Source organism: Haliotis cracherodii, unplaced genomic scaffold, assembly GCF_022045235.1.
Source record: "Haliotis cracherodii isolate W230 unplaced genomic scaffold, xgHalCrac1.p SCAF_2, whole genome shotgun sequence".
In the NCBI taxonomy this organism is placed as follows: domain Eukaryota; kingdom Metazoa; phylum Mollusca; class Gastropoda; order Lepetellida; family Haliotidae; genus Haliotis; species Haliotis cracherodii.
Window position 1 is genome coordinate 72,807,191 of NW_027266275.1, and position 11,567 is coordinate 72,818,757.

The window sequence follows — 11,567 nt, forward strand, 5'->3', positions numbered from 1 at the left end:
CACAATTTCCTCATTTGGGCTAATGACGAGCCATCTTCAATGACATTTACGTGTGACATCATACCTAATTTGCATACTAACGTAAATAAACAGGGTTGTTTGGTTTGTTTGTTGCTTAACGCTGCACTCAGCACTATTCCAGCTATATGATGGCGGTCTGTAAATAATCGAGTCTGGACCAGACAATCCAGTGATTGACATCATGAGCACCGATCCACGAAATTGGGATCGATGACATGCATCAACCAAGTCAGCGAGCCTGACCACCTGATCTCGTTAGTCGCCTTTTTCGACAAGCATAGTCACCTTTTACGGCAAGCATGGGTTGCTGAAGACCTATTGACAGTAACGTTATGGATCTGTCAACTCGAGAGATTAAGCGGATGCCTCAAGAGTCAATTGTTGATATCATGTTCATATATTAAAGAATTGACCTCAATAGTTTTTGCCGTTTAGGGAGGTATGAACATAAACATTATTTTCGAGCATACCTGCATAAACATAAACATTATTTACGAGCATACCTGCATAAACATAAACATTATCAGAGCTCCAGATAAGCTTTTGGTGTTGTGGGTATTTTACCCATGCATTTTAAAATCATTGGGTATCAGTAATTCTATCTGCGTATTCAAATTTCTGTTACCCACTAGTTTTTACACATGTGGGTATTTAAGTTAAATGTTTAAAAACACTATTCATCTAGTCCCTGCAAACTTGTGTCGTGTGGGTTCGAGAGCTTTAGAGGACTCAAAAATACCACGATACTTCCACAAGAAAGTGTGATGGCAAATGATCATGATCTGACTGCCATCGTGGAGTTTGGCAAGGTTGACGGAATGCCCTTTTATAATTTAAAAATAAGTTGCTGATTTGCTAATCGAATACGCAGGGTTACTTCACAATATTTTGATGATACGCACAAATTTTATTTTTGTAGCGTATCTGTAATGTTCGTTGCGTATTTGATACGCTTGGATTATATTTTACTGCGTATTTCTGCATTTCTGATGCGTATTTTACGCAGATACGCAGCTTATCTGGAGCTCTGCATTATTTACAAGCATACATGCATAAACATAAACATTATTTACGAGCATACCTGCATAAACATAAACATTATTTACGAGCATACCTGCATAAACATAAACATTATTTACAAGCATACCTGCATAAACATAAACATTATTTACGAGCATACCTGCATAAACATAAACATTATTTACGAACATACCTGCATAAACATAAACATTATTTAAGAGCACACCTGCATAAACATAAACATTATTTACGAGCATACCTGCATAAACATAAACATTATTTACGAACATACCTGCATAAACATAAACATTATTTACAAGCATACCTCCATAAACAAAATAATACTTGAGTCAATTTTCATAAATTAAGTCAACAATAATAACTTCATGGGCTTCTTATTTAAGCAACTTAACAAAACGACGATACCAAATCAGTGACATTGATCAGTGCAATAATCTAACACAAGCTCTAGTATCAGCCAATCAGGAAACACTTAGGTTTATGGAAACATAACGACACTAATGCCATGGAATCATGTGCATTTTATTCAGAAGAAAACATTAACGACTCAGAGGAAACACTCTCAAGCTTGCAGATGGAGCATCAATGGAACTCTAAGAGAAGTGCAACATTAAGGCAATAGTTGGATATTTTGAACTTCCTTGCAGATGCCACCATCCATCATTTCACTGTGCATTATTTCACTGTCAATCCTTGCAATAAAAAAGGCAACAAATCTCCAAAAGTTGACTTTTGATTAGTTAAAAAAAAAAGAGGCCACGGTCGAATGACATCACATGACTTATTGTTGTCGATGATGTGTTTCTAGACCCGCGACACACTTTCCTATGTTCTGTCTTCCATATGAATTGCAACAGTCTACCATAGTTTGTTGATATTATTCGGTTGTTTTGCTGATATCACCATGCAACAGACAAGTTCTGTACATTTAGATATGACACTGGAAACAGGGCAAATATCAGGGCATCACAGTTCGCAGAAGCTCAAGGTTTGACATTAACTGGCTTAGGGCTTCGACAAATGATAATGCCCTGAAAATAACATTAACCTCATAATGTACTACCGAGCAAAACTAAGGAAACTAATGATTTGAATGTAGCTATTGTTGAGGTATACATTTACAATAATGTGGCATTGCATCTGAACGCAACATCTGATCACAATGAAGTTTCACAGCATGCATTAACAGCATGTGATGCATGTGCACACAGAAGTCAAAGTGTGTGCACCTATAAGGGAAGGCGTCTTGTGAAGGGTGTGACCCTGACACCTTACCAAGGCGGCAAATATTGGGGTGGGCAAGGCAACACCAGGGACGGGCTGTGCACACTGTTATACCACATCCACCAGTATATAACCACATATCTCCTGCATAGCTGGGGTAACATGTTGTACAATACCACTGGAAATTAATCAGTATTTCAAGCTTAACCTGGTGTACCCTAATAATATTTTTTATAACACCTCCTCACAGTAACTTAACATGCCTACATTTCCTAAGGAGCACAATGCAGATCAGCCTTATCACACAATGGCCAACTTTATACAGAGCCGGAACCACACACCTGCATAGTGGAGACTTAGCATTACACCACTGCCTCAAGCTAATTTGCATATCAAGTGACCAGACTTTTTTCTTGTTTGTAAACAAACACACTTATTTTGAAATCAGAGCACACTGGCCTCAAGGAAGCGATTCGGTGCGCTGTACATATTGTTTGGCGTACTTATATAGATATGCTACTACTACTGCAACAGAGGCCATATCCCTAGCAATCTGCAGGGCTTTGATGACAGCTCGTTGAGCCATACAACCAATGTAAACAAAAGATAATTATGCAAATGGAAATAGTTTTTGACATTTTAGGATATTTTCTCCATGAAGGTTTATCATTTCATGACACGTTTATCTAAAGGTTTAGACTCTCCTAAACTGAAACAGATGCACATCGTGTAAACATGATAAATCGCATGGAACTCTGGGTAGGAGAGCGGATAGGAACAATTCATCAATGGTGCGTCAAGCTGCTTTGATCGATGACACAAGAGTGGTATTGTAATGTCAAGGGCAAATATACACAAAGATACATGTATGTGAAATGAGAGCAAATGCATAGTCAAAGATTTTATTGCAACAGTCGCTGCTAGTTTACTTGGCTGAAGTTAACTTCTTTATTTACAGTGTGTGGGTGGCAGGTGCTATCGGGAGAGCAGGACATGCTTACCCTTTACGAAAACACCTGGTGTCATCTTTAGGTTTCAGTGATCCATTCATGGAATGGAATCTGGTTTGGCAGATAATCAAGGCTGATTATTCCCTGGCATCTTTATAGATGTTTTTGGGTTTAGTTTTTGTCATTCACTTTGAGGCTTCCTTACATGAAGCTTGTCAAGATTTTATGTTACGTGTTGCCATTGCAACTGACATTTCAGGAAACAAAATGCAAAGAGTTCATCACTTATTGCATGGGCATAAATATGATACTTTAATCTTGGTGTTGAGCAAAATATGTAAGCTGAAATATGGAAGAAAACAGTGAACCTTAAAATGATAACCCAAATATATAATAAACTAATAAAAATGATTTAATCTGCAGATCCTTGCACAACAGGGATTCATTGTCATTAACCACATGTGCATGTCCATTGTCCCTGGTCACAGGACCATGTTACAGTTCTGTCAGTGCTGCACAGGTGTGAATACATGACGTTCATCCATTGCCGTGATTACATATGGCCACTTTGAGGAGCAGTCGCTATTTCCAGCGAGGGGGCAACCAGCGAGCACGAAGACCAACGCGCCTTCAGTTTACATCGCACAAAGGGTAACTTTTCTCATCTGACAGCATGTGCCATATGATTGTGGTGACTATCTGCATATTGCTTCAAGTAATGGTTGGGTCTGTACAAAGTCCTGGCATGGAGAAGGGCTCGTCTGACTTCCGCGGGCGATATACGGCCTCATTTCATTGGCTGACTAAAAATAGATGCCATCACTACACTGCATCAGTCATATACATGTATATTCGCAAATGATGGAGGAACGTAGTGTAACCAAACCCATGACATACTGACGACGTGTACCACAGTCTTCATCAGTGCTCACACCATCAGTCATTAGTTTGTCTGACCCTGACAATGTCTACTAGTACTAGGGCTGGGACGACGCACCAACTGTGCAATCCGATACATATCACAATGCCTTGCTCATGATCGGATACATATCACGATACTTGCATGTGCTCTTATCGGTGTTGCGTTAGCCATGTTTTTCATAGAAAGGATGGCCACATACATGGCACACTAACGATTTACAGTTGGCAGTGCTAAGTATGGCGCAATGGATGAAAATATTGACGTTTTTTACTTTCACTTTCACTCGTCATTAGTGTTTGGTGAAACATTTAAGGTAAAAACGATATTTTTTACTGTGTGTGCGATTGTGATCGATACTTGTATCGAGAAGTAGAAAATCGCGATCCACGGATGCATCGGTGTATTGTCCCACTACTAATGTCTATCTGGTATCACTCAGATAACAACAGCACAGTCCCAATCACCTGATGTAGAAGGCCTCACACCATGAACAAGTATTTCGTGATACGGTGTGTGGAACTGTAACACAAATGTGTAAGATACGAGCAATGCGGCTATCAAGTTCGTGTAGTGATGGCAGGCTGTTCAATGTCCTTGAGGAGCCAGTGTTCAATTGTCTCATTTCAAAAGCAATGACAGTAGGATAAGATAGCGTGTCCGTCACAAAGTTAATTCATTTAAGGATTGACAGTGGATTTTTTTTTGGTTTATTGAGGTATGAATCTGTATACGGATGTGCAAACTGTATGAATAAGGGTGGTTTGGACAATGAATATGCATAAATGTCGCTAAATGTGCATGACAATACACGTGAGCAGAAAGGGAATTCCTTCGACTGCAATACTGGGGTTCCCTGAAAATTCTGTAGTAATAAAAGTTGTCCGCCTCTGCGGGCATGGTTAATTTTTTTACATTCATTGGGAAATGAATACAAATAGCACATGACCAACTTAGCTAATCAGAATGCAGGAAATACAATGAACACAACAAAAACTTAATTTTAAAACAAGGGTAGACGTGTTGAATTTTGGTTTGTTTGTTGTGTAACGCCACACTCAGCAATATTCCAGCTATAGGACGGCGGTCTTTCAACAATGCTGTTGTCTGTATGAAATCATAACATGTGTGATTTGTAGTGACTTGATCAACTCATTTCTCTGTGTAGAAAATACATTAAGTTAACTTGATAAGTTTATGTACAAGAGGGATTGAGTTATGAATTAATTTGAAATTTCATGAAATGGGAACCTGTTTCATAATTGACCCTTACCTTGACCTAACAGAAGTCACCCAAAAGATGATATGATCGGGACTCTGCCATAGAGTTCATGTATTAAGTTCCATCAAATTCCATTCATTAATACTCTCAAGTTATCATTAACACAAGCTTTTCTGACACAGTTCATACTTAGTGTCCTTGACCTTCACAATCTCATTAGAATCTGATCTTAGTTCTCGCTATCGCTAAACAAAGATCTGAGGACATCCCATTACGGGTCACGTCAGAACGACCATTTGCGAACTTTGACCGACCAATGAAATGACTGACAAGAAATCGACATTAGCCAATCAGAAGGCAGCTTTCTCGAGGTTTACGACACTAGTTTCAAACTGGCGACTACGCCTTGAAACATATTTTGACGTATTCTCGATTAAAAAATTTAAAGCTGATAAGAAGAACATTCCAGAATGGCTAAAAGATGGCCTAGATTATAATGGATATAATCATAAAACCCGTAACTGTTGTTCAGAATACCCCGTGTTAAATATTTTGTGGTTCCATGATCAGAAAACACATTCTGACTGTCACTTTCATGATCTGATAAGCGACGCTCTGATTGGTTGGATGAAAGGTCGTTCTGACGTGACCCGTAATGGGATGTCCTCAGATCTTTGTTTAGCAATAGCAGGAACTAGGATCTGATTTTAATGAGATTGTGACCTTCAGGGTCATCCAATCACATCTCAGAAACAATTCGTCATGAGAGTATAGGAGATATTTCAGATATGAAGTTTCTAACATCTGTCAAATATACATATATCTGAAGACATCCTCATTATTCAATACTGTAAAAACATTAACTGCACTTCATCATTCCGTATAACCTATGGATAAACAAATAAATTCTGAGTTCCAAGGTCCAGCAATGTACTACTTCAATGGGTCCACCTGCTAACGAGGATACCACAGGTATGTTCCACACTGCAAGACAAGCAGGTTCATTTGGACAGAGCTTAAGGCAGCATGTAGAATGTGGCCTGTACAACACTTGGGCTCAGACAGCTAAATGTTGCAGCTTCCTGTTACAGTGTGACCTGAGACAACACACTGATTACATAGCAACCAACAACATGCTTGCTTGCTGGCTGGCTGTCTCTCTCCCTGCCCAGTTACGGTCAACAACACTCTCTCCCTGCCCAGTTACGGAAACAACACTCTCTCCCTGCCAAGTTACGGTCAACAACACTCTCTCCCTGCCCAGTTACGGACAACAACACTCTCTCCCTGCCCAGTTACCGAAACAACACTCTCTCCCTGCCCAGTTACGGACAACAACACTCTCTCCCTGCCCAGTTACGGTCAACAACACTCTCTCCCTGCCCAGTTACGGACAACAACACTCTCTCCCTGCCAAGTTACGGTCAACAACACTCTCTCCCTGCCCAGTTACGGTCAACAACACTCTCTCCCTGCCCAGTTACGGACAACAACACTCTCTCCCTGCCAAGTTACGGTCAACAACACTCTCTCCCTGCCCAGTTACGGACAACACTCTCTCCCTGCCAAGTTACGGTCAACACTCTCTCCCTGCCCAGTTACGGACAACACTCTCTCCCTGCCAAGTTACGGAAACAACACTCTCTCCCTGCCAAGTTACGGTCAACAACACTCTCTCCCTGCCCAGTTACGGACAACAACACTCTCTCCCTGCCCAGTTACGGACAACAACACTCTCTCCCTGCCAAGTTATGGTCAACAACACTCTCTCCCTGCCCAGTTACGGTCAACAACACTCTCTCCCTGCCCAGTTACGGACAACAACACTCTCTCCCTGCCCAGTTACGGACAACAACACTCTCTCCCTGCCCAGTTACGGACAACAACACTCTCTCCCTGCCCAGTTACAGTCAACAACACTCTTTCCCTGCCCAGTTACGGTCAACAACACTCTCTCCCTGCCCAGTTACGGTCAACAACACTCTCTCCCTGCCCAGTTACGGACAACAACACTCTCTCCCTGCCCAGTTACGGACAACAACACTCTCTCCCTGCCCAGTTACGGACAACAACACTCTCTCCCTGCCAAGTTACAGTCAACAACACTCTTTCCCTGCTTCATTACCAACAACACTCTCTCCCTGCCAAGTTACCAACAACACTCTCTCCTAGCTTAGTTACCAACAACACTCTCTCCCTGCCTAGTTACCAACAACATTCTCTCCCAGCTTAGTTACCAACAACACTCTCTCCCTGCTTAGTCACCAACAACACTCTCTCCTAGCTTAGTTACCAACAACACTCTCTCCCAGCTTAGTTACCAACAACACTCTCTCCCTGCCTAGTTACCAACAACACTCTCTCCCTGCCTAGTTACCGACAACACCCTCTCCCTAACAGGTCTTATCACCATAACAGTCAGACCTAAATACAAAGTTAACACCAAATACCAAATCACACAAACAATAACAAACTGAAAATCACCCAAGAAGATGGTGTCACAATTTTTTTACATTTGAAAGCCAAGTGATATCTTCAATATGGAAGCCCTGGCATAATATTCAGTGCTGTTACCATAATTGTAATGAATGTCCCCACTCACATTACTAAAATACATGTCCCCATGTTGTCAATGCATCCACAATTATCACAAAACCTAAGCGGTTACTTAGTAATTGAATCATCACATTCTTTTGACTTTGAAAGATATAAATCTTTCAGCAAAATCTCACTGACTTGAAGTTGCTGTAGTTATTCTGAAAATAATTCTTGAAAAACTGATCATTATTGGAGGTACACTGACATATATATATGGATCAAAGGAGTGATCCTGGCAGGAACGAATCAGTGTGTTGGGTTTATTCAATTATAACAAGGTGTGTCAGCTTAATGTGGAGGAAAGCCTTGATGTAAACTACTTTCATGGAAACCATTGGATTCAAACCTACAATCATCAGATCCTAGCACATATTTGCATTTACACTAAGAATATTTACTGCAATCGTATTTCACAAACTTATGCAACTGACCACTGCCAAACTCATCAATTAACAGTTATGTTTAACCTTGATTTGGCTTACCGTAATCGACGTAATAAGCGCCTCGCTCTTATAAGCGCCCACGGCGATATTTGCTAATATATTGGCTAGTGAACAATCCTAATTAGCACCCCTTCCGATAGATCAATGTACACAAGACTTATTTATTCTTGTATTATACGCACTCGTGTGTTATGCACCCTTAATTATGGGCAATTAAGTATATATCTGGCGTATGCAAACATTCAGCATAAACATGAAATTTACGATCTTTCAACTCTGTTTTTTTCACCAAAATAATATTCTAATGAGAGCCCACTATTCCTAATTTTGAGAGCGCCCTGGGCGCTAAATACGTCGAATACGGTAATTGGGATTAAAAAAAACCAGAAACAAAGTGTTCAGCAATTTGGCATGTGCATGAATGTTATTTAAGTTGAACGTTATTGTGCAAATATTTGAGACATGGTAAATGACAACAGGGTCAACAAGGAATTTCTTAACGAAATAGATCTACAAGTTTGACAATCACATTTTTTAAGTCTTTGGCTCCAAGTTTTAACACACACACGATTTTGACATCTGTCATGACCGCTGTTCATATGGAAATAAAACTGCTTATCTCATTTGGTTGTACAAAGTAGGTCTAATTTGTTCACAATAGAAAAACGATCACGTGTAGATGCCAATCTATGCATACAATCTGTCAAGTTTCGGCATCGCCACGGGACCCAAACAATGGAACACGATGGATCACAATCTAACGATGCGGAAAAAAAATAATTATAATGAATTAATAACATGTCAAGAAAAATGCAGTTACCTGATAGATTTTTCATGGAAATTATCAGTGACATGATGCATGTCTGCATGCTGTCTGTGTTCATTGCTTTCACGGAGTGTAAACAATACAAGTTTTGTTTTGCAGGGCACTTGCTCAGACGGTTCGGGCACTTGCGTGAAACGTCACGTGGGGTGTAAGTCCTACTTTCAACACAACTCATTCAATGGACCAGTAGGCTCGGAGTGACATTTATGGAAACCATAACAAGTACTGAAATGACACAAATTACCATAAATATTTTTCTTCAATACCGCTGCTGGTTGTCGTGACATAATGTGTACTACGTGTAACCAGAGACCACATGTAGGTCAGAGGCCATATTTGTCAGAAATTATATACTGACATGTTACATGTTAGAGACCGTTTTGTGTAAGAGACCACACATGTCATGTATACATCAGATGTCATATATATACATTACATTAAATATCAGGGCCACATACATTATATTACTGAGGTCACGTACACTCAGATGAAACAATTTAAGAATTAAAAAGAAATACTATGTGGTTATTCAGAGAAGGAATAAGTAAATATATTAATTACGTTCATGCTTGTAAAATGTTGTATATCGGTATATTCACCGGTATGGGGAACTCGCAGGGTCATAAATGTTTATGTTTACTTCAGATTTAAAAACCAATGACAAGACAAGGTTACCCTGGCGAGTGGTTGATGTTGTGAGCAGCGCCCATGTCGACGGGGTACGATGACACGCAAACAACAAAAGCACCTCATCCATTTAGTCATCGTGTGCGACCAACACAGGTTATTGGGGACCTATTCTGTCCTGGAATCCACGCGCTGTGAATTTTGATTTCATGTAAATAAAAGTAGTTTACTACCAGATCTATATTTTTTGGAAACAGATAAGAGAATGTTAGAGATGGATCGATATAGATGTGAATAACATACATTTTGAATAGAAACCAATTATTACCTGGCATGGCGCCAAGCGGGTTCGGCTTTTCGGCAAAGTCGGGTCACTTAAATGGCAATATTTCGGGAAACATTTTACATGTTTTAGCAAAACATTAGTCAGTTAACTATTTAAGGAATGGGGGAGTATGCAATAACCGCAGGAAGTCGATTTGTGCTTACAGAAAGGTGTGTGTTATTTGAACGTTTCAGGGCCAGCCACGGTGAACATGTCATACATCCAAACTGCAGGTGCATCAACTGTATATTACCCTACAGGTTCCAAACTGCAGGTGCATCAACTGTATATTACCCTACAGGTTCCAAACTGCAGGTGCATTAACTGTATATTACCCTACAGGTTCCAAACAGCAGGTGCATTAACTGTATATTACCCTACAGGTTCCAAACTGCAGGTGCATCAACTGTATATTACCCTACAGGTTCCAAACAGCAGGTGCATTAACTGTATATTACCCTACAGGTTCCAAACTGCAGGTGCATCAACTGTATATTGCCCTACAGGTTCCAAACAGCAGGTGCATCAACTGTATATTGCCCTACAGGTTCCAAACAGCAGGTGCATTAACTGTATATTGCACAGGTTCCAAACAGCAGGTGCATCGACTGTATATTGCCCTGCGTGTTCAAACAGTGGGTGATTATCCTTCAAGGAGGGAGTATAAACAAGTTGTCATCATTATTACCTCGCTCATTCCTATGTCAATCAAACGATATGTATTTTCTTTACTGTGTGTGTGGTAAAGGACATTTTGAAACAGGAGAAAAGTAACCATGCATATGAATAACCTTTATGATAATCTGGCAGTGCAATCCTTCCTATTTCAGTAATGCCGAGAGGGTTTGAATATTTACCCACCCAGAGATCCTATGTGGGTAGATAGATGTCAATATGGCGGGGATAGACATCCTCACCATTGAAACGATTCAGTTAAATGCAAGCTTGCCCTGCAAATTATGCATAAGTAATGCGGTATATTTCGATGTGCATATTTATGCTGAATAAAATATAAAAAGACGACCGATGCCACCCAATCACAGTCGGCCATTTAAAAACAAGCAATTTATATAAGTAAGAGTTTCGTCCTAAGAATTACATATCTGTGCAGATTCGCTTCATTGTTGTTACAACACCACGTAGTTAATGGGTTGTTGACACAAGGGACATGCGCATGTGTCATTACAACTCAGTCTCTAAATACTCTTGAATAATCATGGCGTAATCTTTCGGACATTGATTTGTTTTGACAATGTATTCGCCCTTGTTCAGATCAAGCTTCTTATAGTGTTTACAAATACATTGGAAATAAGCATGGAAATCAGATTATAACTCCACCTTAAAGTTTATATTATTTTATCGTTATATCAA

At 40.0% G+C, this 11,567-nt stretch overlaps 1 protein-coding gene across 1 annotated transcript in view; it reads right to left on the minus strand.

Moving 5' to 3' along the window:
• LOC139469610 (uncharacterized) overlaps positions 1-11,567 on the minus strand; it is a 447,403-nt gene that overhangs the window by 212,222 nt on the left and 223,614 nt on the right. The window lies entirely within an intron of this gene.